The sequence below is a fragment of the Triticum aestivum genome, chromosome 2A, assembly GCF_018294505.1.
Source record: "Triticum aestivum cultivar Chinese Spring chromosome 2A, IWGSC CS RefSeq v2.1, whole genome shotgun sequence".
NCBI classification, from domain to species: Eukaryota; Viridiplantae; Streptophyta; class Magnoliopsida; order Poales; family Poaceae; genus Triticum; species Triticum aestivum.
The window spans coordinates 165,979,161-165,991,712 of NC_057797.1; positions in this window are offsets into that span (position 1 = coordinate 165,979,161).

The window sequence follows — 12,552 nt, forward strand, 5'->3', positions numbered from 1 at the left end:
GCTCGATCTGAGGAAGGACTTCATCATCTTCAACATTGTCATGGTGACCAATGTCTTCAGCAGCGGTGGGGTCAACTGTTGGAATGTCTTTAGCTTCAGGAGCCTCTGTGGAAGCAGGCTCATGAATTACTATCCGTCGTTCTTGATGCGAAGAGGCAGGACGAGCAACCGAGATGGGCTAAACAATAAGGGGCTCTGTCGGAGCAGCCCGATCTTTCTTGGTTTTGCGCTTCTTCTTGGAGGGAGCGACATCAAAAGCTTCAGGATGTTTCCTCTTTCTGGCTTCAGCCTCGGCAGCCCTTGTCTTCTTTAATTCTGAAGCCACTGTGGGGACCTTAGGCTTCGAGCCTGTTATACTGGCTGGGAAGACAATGGGATGTGCTTCCTGCCTTGTTTCTTCGGGTTCGGCCACAGCTGGCTTCTTCTTCTTCTTTGCAGCCATCCTAGGATCGATGCCAGGACGCCCAAGAGCCTTGCGCTTCTTAGCTTCATGTAGGCTTGCACGCACTGGTCAGCCAGAATCTTCATGCGCTCATGAGACCCTTTAGCTTCTTCACGTTTCTTGAGAAAGGCTTCCTTGAGCTCGTGCAGCATAATCTTGAAGTTTTTACATCTTGCACGCTGAGCTTGGCCATGTGCTTCTTGAACTGTCGGAGTAATGGGCACGAGTAGGCCAACCCGAGCCCCAGAACCTTTCAAGACATCGGGGCAGGCTGCGCCCCTCAAGACCCCAGGACGAAGAGCCATCTTCTGAGGAGTCGACGGCAAGACGGCCGACTGCCCGCTCGCGGCCGAGTCCCGGGGACGACTTCAGGATAAAGCCGACTCCCGACTGGCGACGTCCAGAGAAGCCGGCTTTGGGGAGTCGGCCTGCGACTCCAACAAACCCCATGACCTCATCAAAGGGGACCGGGCAGGGGCATGGCTACAGCGAAGCCCACCCCCGCCCCTTACCAAGGGCAGGCATGGACAAAGCACGCCGTACCCCGGAAGATCTTCGTGCGGCGTGGCACTGTTGCCATGCCGGCCCTGACATCAGCACCGCAGGGCCGAATCCTGCACCCACGACGGCTTGTCTGTACGTCCTAGAGGCAGCAGGCCCCACTAGTCAGTGAGACCTCAGGAGACGGCAGGAGAACCACAAGTCGGACCTGTCGGGAGTCGGCCCAGGGGAGTCGGCCGAGCCCTCCCCCGGGGCCCACGCGCCATTAATCAAGATGTGATGGGGAGTGGTGACAGTGATCGCCCGTCGGGCGGCGGGGCTGTTGCCACGACCTCATGATCAAGCCCGCGTCATCAGAAGCACGGCTACAGTAATCAGTAGCCGGCAAGACCCGCCCGCGGCGGACGCAGCCTGTCGGCTCCGAACAGGGCCAGTCGGCGGGGCCCGCCAATCGGCGGGCCCCAGCGGTCGGCAGAGAAGACGGAGGCCAGAGGCACTGACGGCTGGGCCCGCGTCCAGCCAGATTACCATTGTACCCCTGGGGGGTAGGCCTATATAAACCCCCCAGGGCACCCATGTAAAGGGTTGGAACCCATTAGCTCTAGACCAGATCATATAGAAGGGAGAGAGCTAGCCCTGCCCTCTCCTACCTCCTAGAAACAGCTCAAGGAGCAACCGTGTAAACACTTTGCCATAGTGATCATGCGGAGACCTCGCAGAGCAACAATAGGGGTATTATCTCCACGGAGAGCCCTGAAGCTGGGTAAGATTCACCGGTGTGCATGTCTTCGCCTCATACGGTGTGCATGTCTTCGCCTCATCCCGTTTCTAGCCACCGGCGACGTTCTACTCGCCCCCACCATGATAAGCCATCCTTTGGCATATGTCGCACCAAACCCCCGACATTTGGCGCCCACCGTGGGGCCTGGTGCACCGCCGTCCGGAGACCTGTTCTGGACGGGAACCCTTTTTCTCCCTGGCGAGCGCAGCCAGCTAGGCACGCCAGACGGAGTTTGCACCGACGCGCTAAGCGGCGTTGAGATCGCCTATGCAGCCAGCTGCCTGGCCGAACTTGTCGGCGAGGTCCGGCTCTCCGACGAACCTGCGTCCAACACAGGCACGGGCGGCCCTGAGAACCTCCTCGCGGGCCTCCTCGATCAACTCCATGTTTCGCGCGAGCCTGCCGTAGACTTGGAGTCCATAGGCTCCACCGACCAGATGCTGGTCGACTCCGACACCGCGTCGGTCGACGCGTTCCCCACCAATGTGGTGGTCTACGACGAACCTCTCCCTCGCGCGGAGAGCAACAGAAGCACCGTCACCGAGGTGCTAGTCATCAGTCATGACGAGCTCCCCGGCGGAGGAGCGCACGACTCACTCGGCGCGGCGCTGCAAGATCTAACTGCGCCCATTCTGGAAGACGCTGACGCAGAGACGTTGGAGCCGCGCTGCCTTTAGCTCGTTGAAGGCACGAAGAAGCTGGCCAGCATGAGACGCTTGTCAGAAGCCTACCAGCGGGAGATGGATCGCGCCATCGGCGGCTCGCCGGCCCCGGTGGGGCCCAGCCGCCTTGGCGTAGTCTAGCAGCGCGGCGTAGCCATCGCCAACCTGTTTGGGGCAAGCCGCCCTGTTTACGCCACGCCAGCGGAGAACATCCAAGCCGCCCAGGCAGCGACAGATGAGCTGGACAATTTCGAGGGTGAAGAACGCCACCTCATGATGGAGCGAGTCCAGCGGCTCCTCGACACAGCCACCGCGCAGAACGAGGCCGGCTGCCGCACGGAGGCGCCACAACGGCCAAACGACGACCTTCCCCGAGATCAAGGCGCGATGTCTCGGACACCGACTGGCAGCGCCCGAGGAAGAAGAGACAAGGAGCCGGCTGTCAGCCACAGTCGGACTCGCATTACCATAGAGCGCGACCGAGACGGCCGCCCGAGAGCAGTGGAACGACGGGACTACTGTCCGCCTCCCCCTCCCCGCAAGGAGGGGCGAGTCTCCCCGCCGCCTGTTGACCATCCGACTCTCGGCGACCGCCTTGGCCGCCGAGAGGGAGTTGGAGAGAATGACGCCCGCCACCGGATCGACCGACTTCACCGATCCTTAGCGCTGGAAGAAGAAGATGAGCTGGGTCCTCCTTGTTTCGGGCCCCGCATTCGGGAAGAGCCCTTTCCCAGAGGGTTCACGCTCCCAAGAGACACGCCCAAGTATACCGGCTCCATGAAGCAGGAAGACTGGCTAGTCGACTACTCCACGGCTGTTAGCATAGCGAACGGCAACAAGTGTGTTGCCGTAAAGTACGTTCCGCTCATGCTCCAGGGCACGACCTGGACATGGCTGAACAGCCTAAAGCCCCGCAACATCAATAGCTGGGTCGACTTCACCAAAGCGTTCGTCCGCAATTTCACCAGCACGTACAAGCGTCCTCCCAAGCGTCGTCAGCTCTCCTTGTGCGTGCAAGGCCCCGACGAGTCGACTCGCGATTACCTCACGCGTTGGGCTGAGCTTCGGAACTCCTGTGAGGGTGTGCATGAGCTGCAGGCCATCGAGTACTTCATAGTCGGGTGCAGAGAAGGCACCCTCCTCAAGCACAAGCTCCTCTGCGACGAGCCAGAAACCCTCGACGAGCTGCTGATCATAGCGGACAAGTACGCCACGGCCGACTCCTCCATGAAGGCGGAGATTCAAATCAGCACAACTGGCAAAGTGGCTCCTCAATCTCCAAGAACTCCGGCGGCATACGCCAGCCGACGACAATAGCAGGGCGACCACAAGCGCAAGGCCCCACAGCTGGCTTCCAGCAGCCGGCAAGTCGCGACCGTTGAAGCCCAGCAGCCAGATGAGCAGCCTCCGCCCAAGCGACAGAAAGGCGGCAAGCCAAACTGGTTGCCGGCCTTCTCCTACGAACAGACCCTGGATGGACCTTGCAAGTTCCATAGCGGCGCAAAGCCGTCGAATCACACCACCCAGAAGTGCCACTGGCTCACCAGGATCGCCAAGGGAGACGGCCTCCTGCCTCCCCCGCCTGCTGGGCAGCCGCCTCCACCGCCGCCCCAGCAGCCGGCTGTCAGGCTTGTCGGCGCAGTACAAGATGAATACCCTGAAGAGCACGGGGCCTATGTGGTGTTTACCAGTGTGGCTGATGATCGACGCAGCAGGCGGCTGCAGCGATAAGAGGTGAATGCAGTAGCATCGGAGACGCTAGAGTTCATGCACTGGTCCGAGAAGCCCATCAGCTGGAGCAGGGCTGACCACCCAGAAGTGATGCCGAGTCCGGGCTCCTATGCCTTGGTCCTGGACGCCACCTTTGCTACGGACTGATAAGCCGCACGTTTTTCACGAGTTCTGATAGACGGAGGCAGCAACATCAATATCATGTACAAGGACACCATGGAGAAGTTAGGAATCAAGCAAAGACAACTTCAGAACAGCCGAACTGTGTTCCACGGCATTGTTCCTGGGCTTTCCTGCTCGCCAATCGGCAAGATCCTGATGGACGTCCTCTTTGGAGACAAAGATCACTTCCGTAGAGAGTCTGTTTGGTTTGAGGTGGTGGACCTTGAGAGCCCATACCACGCGCTACTTGGCCGACCCGCCTTGGCCAAGTTCATGGCGGTCCCCCACTACGCCTACCTCAAGATGAAGATGCCCAGTTTCCAGGGGAATTTTGACTGTGGCTGGCGACTACCGGAAGTCGTCTACTTGCGCGGCTGAGAGCAGTCGGCTGGCCGAGTCCCTGGTAATCACGGCCGAGAAGCGGCTCCTTGAGCGAGTTGTGGCGATGGCCGGCAAACATCCTGAGGTATCGCCCAACCCAAAAGAGTCGGAGGCTGAGGGTTCGTTCAAGCCGGCCAAAGAGACAAAGAAGACACCCTTCGATCCGGAGCACCCAGAGAGGTACGCCGTCGTAGGTGCAAACCTCGACAGCAAATAGGATGGCGAGCTCGTCGATTTCCTCCGTGAGAATCGGGACATCTTCGCATGGTCCCCCAAAGACATGCCAGGTGTACCGACGGAATTCGCCGAGCACAAGTTACATGTCCGATCTGATGCAAAGCCGGTCAGGCAGCCCCTGCGCCGCCTATCAGAAGAGAAGAGATGAGTTGTCGGAGAAGAGATAGCCCGACTCCTAGCAGCCGGCTTCATTATGGAAGGGTTCTTTCCAGAATGGCTAGCAAATCCGGTCCTGGTACTAAAGAAGAACAAGCAGTGGCGAATGTGTATTGACTACACGAGCCTCAACAAGGCCTTCCCCAAGGACCCATTTGCTCTACGAAGAATCGATCAGGTGATAGACTCCACAGCCGGATGCGAGCTGTTGAGTTTTTTGGATGCACACTCAGGATATCACCAGATCAAGCTCAACCCGGCTGACAGACTGAAGACCGCCTTCATCACGCCGTTTGGAGCCTTCTGCTACCTTACCATGACGTTCGGCTTAAGGAATGCCGGCGCCACCTTTCAGCGTTGCATGCAAAAGTGCCTCCTCAAGCAGCTCGGCAGGAACGCCCACGTCTACGTAGACGACGTGGTGGTGAAGACGGAAAAGCGCGAAACACTGCTAGAAGACCTCAAGGAGACTTTTGAGAACCTGCTCCGATTCCAGATCAAGCTCAGCCCCGAAAAGTGTGTCTCTGAATGCAGCATAGAATGCAACCCAGTAAAGATCAAGGCCATTGAGAGAATGGAGGTACCGACTGCTGGATGTGCAAAAGTTCACTGGCTGCTTGGCATCCATCAGCCGATTCATCAGCCGGCTGGGCGAGAAAGCTCTCCCCTTATACCAACTCATGAAGAAGACCACTTTTTTCGAGTGGAACCACAAGCCGGACGAAGCTTTTCTCCAGTTGAAGAAGATGCTGACTACTCCACCCGTCCTGGCGGCTCCAACCCCCAAGGAACCTATGCTCCAATACATCACCGCCACCAACTGGGTGGTCAGCACGATCATTGTAGTGGAACGCAAGGAGGAAGGCAAGGCACTACATATCCAGAGACCGGTATATTACCTAAGCGAAGTACTGTCGACCTCCAAGCAGAACTACCCCCACTACCAGAAGATGTGCTATGGCGTACACTTTGCTGCCAAGAAATTGAAGCCTTACTTTCAAGAGCATCCAATCACGATGGTCTGCACGGCCCCGCTTGCCGAGATCATTGGTAGCAGAGATGCTTCGGGCCGAGTGGCCAAGTGGGCCATAGAGCTGGCTCCTTACACCATCCACTACCAGCCCCGCACCGCTATCAAGTCACAAGCACTGGCCGACTTCCTTGTCGACTGGGCTGAGACCCAGTACCTACCTCCAGCGCCTGATTCCACCCATTGGCGGATGCATTTCGATGGCTCCAAGATGCGCACTGGCTTGGGAGCCGGCGTCGTCCTCACCTCTCCCAAAGGCGACAAGCTCAAATACGCGCTGCAAATCCACTTTGCCGCCTCCAACAATGTCGCCGAGTATGAGGCGCTCATTCACGGGCTCCGACTTGCTAAAGAGCTTGGCATCCGCCGGATCTTGTGTTATGGCGACTCGGACTTAGTGGTCCAGCAATCATCTGGCGACTGGAACGCGAAAGATGCAAACATGGCGAGTTACCGTTTCCTCGTACAGCAACTCAGCGGGTATTTCAAAGGGTGCGAGTTTCTCCATGTGCCAAGAAACGACAACGACCAAGCAGATGCCTTGGCACGAATCGGCTCTACCCGCCAAGCAATACCATCTAGCGTCACCCTTCAACGCCTCCTCAAGCCGTCTGTCAAACCTTCACCAGAATCAGACTCCATTTTTGTGCCGGCTCCTCCCGAAGACGTCGGATCCGACTCCAGAGCTCCGGCAGTCGGTATGGGGATTTTGGCGGATGACTCCAAAGCTGCCACAGTCGAACCCGACCCGGGGACTGCGGCAACGGACTTGAAGACTCCAGAACTCGACCCAAGGGCTGCGCCAGTCGGCCTGGGGACTTCATTAACCCAGCAAGCGGTTGTTGACTCCAACTAGCCGCCTCCCAGCCCAACCGCCCTCGTCCAAGTCGCAGTTCTGGCAGTCGAAGAAATAGCAGCACCCTCATGGGCCCAGCCCATCCTCAAATTCCTGGTGAACAAAGAGATGCCGACTGATGAGACCTCAGCTCGGCAAATACAACGCCGGGCGGCAGCCTACACCATAGTCAACAGAGAGCTGGTCAGGCGCAGTGTCACTGGTGTCTACCAGCGCTGCGTAGAGCCAGAGCAAGGCCAAGCGATTCTCAAAGACATCCATCAAGGCGAGTGCGGCCACCATGCGGCTTCAAGAGCACTCGTCGCCAAAGCCTTTCGACATGGTTTCTTCTGGCCTACTGCCTTAGAAGAGGCCAAGGAATTGGTCCAAAAATGCAAAGGATGCCAGAAGTTCAGCTCCAAGCCGCACCAGCCGGCTTCTGCGCTCAAGACCATCCCCATTGCCTGGCCTTTCGCGGTTTGGGGTCTAGACATGGTGGGACCATTCAAGACAGCACGAGGTGGTTTAACTCACTTACTTGTCACAGTGGACAAGTTCACCAAGTGGATAGAAGCAAAGCCAATCAAGAAGCTGAACGGTCAGACTGCCGTAACTTTCATCTCCGATATCACAATTTGGTACGGCATACCACACAACATCATCACCGACAACGGCACAAATTTCGCCAAAGGCGCCTTTGCCCGTTTCTGCGCAACACAGGGCATCCGACTGGACCTAGCGTCCTTCTCCCATCCGCAGTCAAACGGCCAAGTGGAGCGAGCAAACGGCCTCATCCTGTCCGGCATCAAGCCTCGGCTGATCGAGGCTCTGGAGCGCTCGGCTGGCTGCTGGCTCGACGAGCTGCCAGCCATCCTCTGGAGTCTGCGCACGACTCCAAACAAGTCAACCGGCTTCACGCCCTTCTTCCTCGTCTACGGTGCCGAAGCCGTCATCCCAACAGACATAGAGTTCGACTCCCCACGAGTCACCATGTACACCAAGGAGGAAGCAGAATAAGCACGACAAGACGGCGTCGATCTGCTGGAAGAGGGCCGGCTGTTGGCACTCAGCTGGTCCAGCATCTACCAGCAGAGCCTGCGCCGATACCACAACAGGAAGGTCAGGCCAAGATCTTTCCAAGAAGGCGACCTTGTGCTCCGGCTGATCCAGTGAACAGCCGGCCAGCACAAGCTGTCGGCGCCTTGGGAAGGCCCTTTCATCATCAGCAAAGTACTGGGCAACGATTCCTACTACCTGATTGACGCTCAGAAGCCCCGAGCACGCAAGAGGGACGACTCCGGCAAGGAGACAGAGCGGCCATGGAATGCAAATCTCCTCCGAAGATTTTACAGTTGATGCAGTATGTACCACGCTACCTTTTGTATTAAAGTACCAAGACTTCGGGCCCCCGAGACGAACTCAGGGACTGCCCTCTTTTGTCTGTATGATAAAAATTATGCCTACAAGTATGTTACTCTTTGTCATGCCGCTTGGCACCGGGCTCGACAAGTCGGCCCGGGGACTTGCCGCCTTGCACTATGAAATGCTTCCTGCAGCCGGACAAGTAGTGTGTAACACCTAAACCGTCTTCTGTCAGAAGCCGCAGCTCGCAGAGCGACTGTACGGTGGGCAGAGGTAAGGTAGAATGGGTGTTCGCATGAAAAATGGTTACGAACTCAAAGCATAAAACATAGCTCAAGACGGCTTCCAGCCTTTTTTCGCAAACCGACTCTCGAATAGTCGGATTGCCGCCTTCTATTCAACTTGCTCAGAAACTCTTAAAAACGGCTAAGTACTTGCTTTCCCAAAGTAGCCAAGCACTTGATCTAGCGACAGTCCGCAGAGCGGCTGTCCGATTGGCAAGGCAGGCAACTAAGAGAAAGCGGCAAAGGAAAAAAGCCAAAAGAGCAATGAGCAAGAAAAGATAGAACTCGGATAAATATATTTACATAACATAGGCCCTTGGCCGAATCTTCGAGCAGAAGCTCAAAATACACCCCGCGGGTGGAATTGTGTGAATTAACAAGTTCTTCAAAGACTACTGAAGCAGACAAAACAAAGATACAGCGTCAGCTTAGGAAGCAGCAGACGGATTAGGAGGGTCGGAGGAGGCGCCAGCATCAGGCGTCGGGGCGGCCGGCTGGGTAGTCTTGGCTTGATCGCCTCCGGCGGCAGTCGACTCGGTCGCACGTGGCTCGTTGCTGGAGGCACGGTCGAGCTGAGGCTGGCCGTCTGCTCCGTCTTCTGGTGCCTCTGCCTCGCCTCCGTCCTCCGCCTCGCCCTCTTCCTCGATGCTGGAGCCAATCACCTCCGCCGAGTCCTCGTCGTAGTCTGGGTTCATCCCAAACCACTCCGGTGGTACCTCCTCGCCGTCTTCAGACCGCTCGGGGACGAAGATGCTGGTGTCGGTGTACTCGGCGATCGCCGCAACACGCTTGACGAGGGCGTCTTCCGCAACTGCCAGCTCCGGCTGGGCCTCTGACCGAAGCGTGGCCAGCCGGTCTAGATCGAGCCCCGGATACCATGCCTTGACGAACTTCAAGGCTCGGCGCGCTCCAGCTCGGGCCGAAGAGCCCTTCCAGGCCTCAAGATGACCAGCCACGACCTCTAGCCAGTCGGCCGTCAGGATGGGGGTGCGCGGAGCCTGCATGTCCGGCCACAGGGCGGCAATTGCCTGGGCACCAACACGCTGAAGTCGGCGCATCATCTGGTGAGCCGGCCGAAGGCGAGACTCGATGCTCAGGATGTGCACGTCAAGAGTTCGGGGGGCGTCGGCGGCAATCTCTGCGCCCTCCGCCCTCCGACCTTCACGGTCAGCCTCGATGGCTTGGATGGCAGCCTGTGAGTGCCCAGGAAAGAAGTCTACAAAGACAAGAAGAAACAAAGAAGCAAGTCAAAAACCAGGAGTCGGCACGACTTAAATCGACAGCTCGAAGAAAGAAAGTAAAAAGAAACTCACCATCAACGATGTCTTCAATCTCATGGAAGCCGGAGGCTAGCATCGCATCCTTGTCAGACCAGGAGGAGCGCTCGCTTGCGAACTCGGCCATGAGGGCGGTTTCCGTCTCCTCTGCCTCCCTCTGCGTCTTCACAAGCAGCTCCTTCTGATCTGCCAATTGAGTAGCTAGCAGATCGCGCTCTATGGCGAGCTTGTTGCACTCCTCCTCTTTGGCGCGCAAAGCGGAGTTGGCGTCGCTCAACTGCTGTTGAAGAGCAGCGTTGGCCCCTGAAAAGAAGGAAGAAAGAAGGCGTCAAGTCATTAGTAAAGAAGGTCGCCGGGGAGATCCGACCCAACTGCTCATCAGTCGGCCCGAATCTCGGGGACTATAGCCCGCGGGTGCGCCAGCATGCCCCCGCAAAGAAGGAAAAAGACTTACTCCGGCTCTCCGACAGATCAGCGGTCCGCTTGCCCAGCTCTTCAATGTTACGGTTGAAGGCAGTAACACGGAGGTTGTGGTAGTCCTGCGACAAACGTTTCAGACAAAAAGTTAATACCCAGAGTTCATCAATTGGAGTTCCAGGCCGCCTGCTCAGCAGCTAGCCCGAAACTCGGGGACTACACCCAGTGGGTGTGCTGGCGCACCCCCGCAAAGAGGAACAAGAAAACAAATACCAAAGGAAAAAAAATACTCGGACGGCTGCCCGTGACGCCAGGTACGCCTTGGTGCAATTCTGGAGAGCGCCGCCCTCGGCACGAAGCTTCGCCTGGACGTCCAGAAGCGCCTGGTTCAGCGGCCCTGTGCCGCCTCTTCGCACCCACCCAATGGGCGCGGCGCTCGTCTCTTAGGCGTCTAGGATCGCCGAGCTGGCGGTGCCGACTTCCAGGGGGCGGGGTGCCGAAGTCGCCTTCTCCAGACGGCGGCGTGTTGGCGAGCCGACTTGGAGGAGTAGCCTCGTCACGGCCTCGTCTTCGATCGGCGGCACCGGAGGGTCCGCTGGCTGCTTGCCTTGAGCACCTTCACACGGCGGCGGAGGCGGCGGCGGAATGTTCACGTCCGGCGCAGAGGGGTCGTCGCCTTCCCTCTCCACGACGGGGTTCTCCCCGCCGGCTTCCCCAGTCTGCCCCATGAACTCCGGAGGCGGCGGCATAGAGTTCAATGGGGTGGCGAACACCGCCGACTGGCGGCGTGCGGCTTCCTCAGCCCGCCGCTTCGTCGCGGCGGCGGCTTCGGCCTCCGCCAGTTTTTTCGTGGCGGAGGCCTCCGCCCTGTCGGCCTCCGCCTTCTCCAGGCGAAGGTCCTCTTCTTCATTGCGCTTCTCCTACGCATTCTGCTCCATCGCCTCCCGGAGGTCAGCAGCGGGGTCAATCCGCCGAGTGGTGGCGGACGTCTCCGCTGACCCCATGACGGAGGCGGCGGTGACCCTCTCAAGAGTGAGGGGAGCCCTGAAGCAAGAGGAGCAAGCGAAGACTCAGACAACGTCATAAAGAAAGAATAAAGCTTTGAAGACAAAATACTCACGCGGAGACCAATGGCGGCTTCTTCACTTCCTTACGGAAGCAGATGGCCTTCGCAGCCGCCTCGTCCCGCCGGGTCGCCGCAGCCAAGCCTTGGGCTTCTTCGGCCGACTGCCGAACAAGGTCGGCATGGCCCTGCGCTTCTTCCTGCTGCCTGGAGCGCCCGGCGTGGCAGAAGAGCCCGCGCCAGGCTGGCTGGCTCCTGGCCGATGGCGAGGGGTGACTTCTCCCTCGGCGTCATCGTCAGGCCAGTCGACAAAAGTGGCCGAAGGCCTAAAGTCGCCTGTTGTTCCTCCTCCTCCCTTGGCATCGTCTTCTAGAGTTGCCGCCCCCAGATCGGGGTCGTTGTCGGTGTTCTGGGAACAAAGGTCCCCAAACTTGCCTGCCTGCGGCCTACAGCGTGGCTCAAAGGGGGGCCCAGCACGGCCCATCTTCACCAACACAAACCCAAGACCCTCGCGAGGGGCCAAGCCTCGCGGGGCGGATGACGCGGAGCTTCCTCAGGCACGGCCTCGTCAGGCTGGCTCACGAGGAGGCGGAGAGATCAAGGCGGGGTACCTCACGAGGTGCCCGTGATGCAAGCCATGACGACTCAGGGCGCCAGGCGGGTGCCAGCCCGCGCAGCGTCCTCCTTTCCTCTTTGGTGCAAAGGGGGCAAGCGCAGCCGCAGGGTACCGAGGCATCAGGCAAAGGTTGTCATTTCAGTGCAACGAGACCAATCCAGGAAGACTACGAGATGGAGGTCACCGTGGAGCCCAAGACGGCGTCATCACCAGAGCTTTGCGCAGGCGAAGACTACTTTTGTCAAGATAGCTGATACTTGCTGTCCCTCTTCAAATTAGCCCGCCAATGTTGACTCCCTTCCCGCTCGATATTTAGGAAGAGGACCAGGGCCTCTATAAATAGGACCAGCCACCCACATAGCAAGGGGGTTTGGTCGGTTGGAGGAAGCAGAGAAAGAGAGAGAGAGAGAGAGAGAAAGGTGACTGAACTCCTCCGAGCAGTTCATCGCCCTAGCCAAGAACAGACCCTCGCGAGGCTGTTCTTCCTTGTCTTGTTCATCATCATCAGCCCAAAAGGCAATCCACAAACCACGCACTGGAGTAGGGTATTACACCACAACGGTGGCCCGAACCAGTATAAACCCTGTGTCTCTTGTGTTGTTCTTTCCGTAGGTT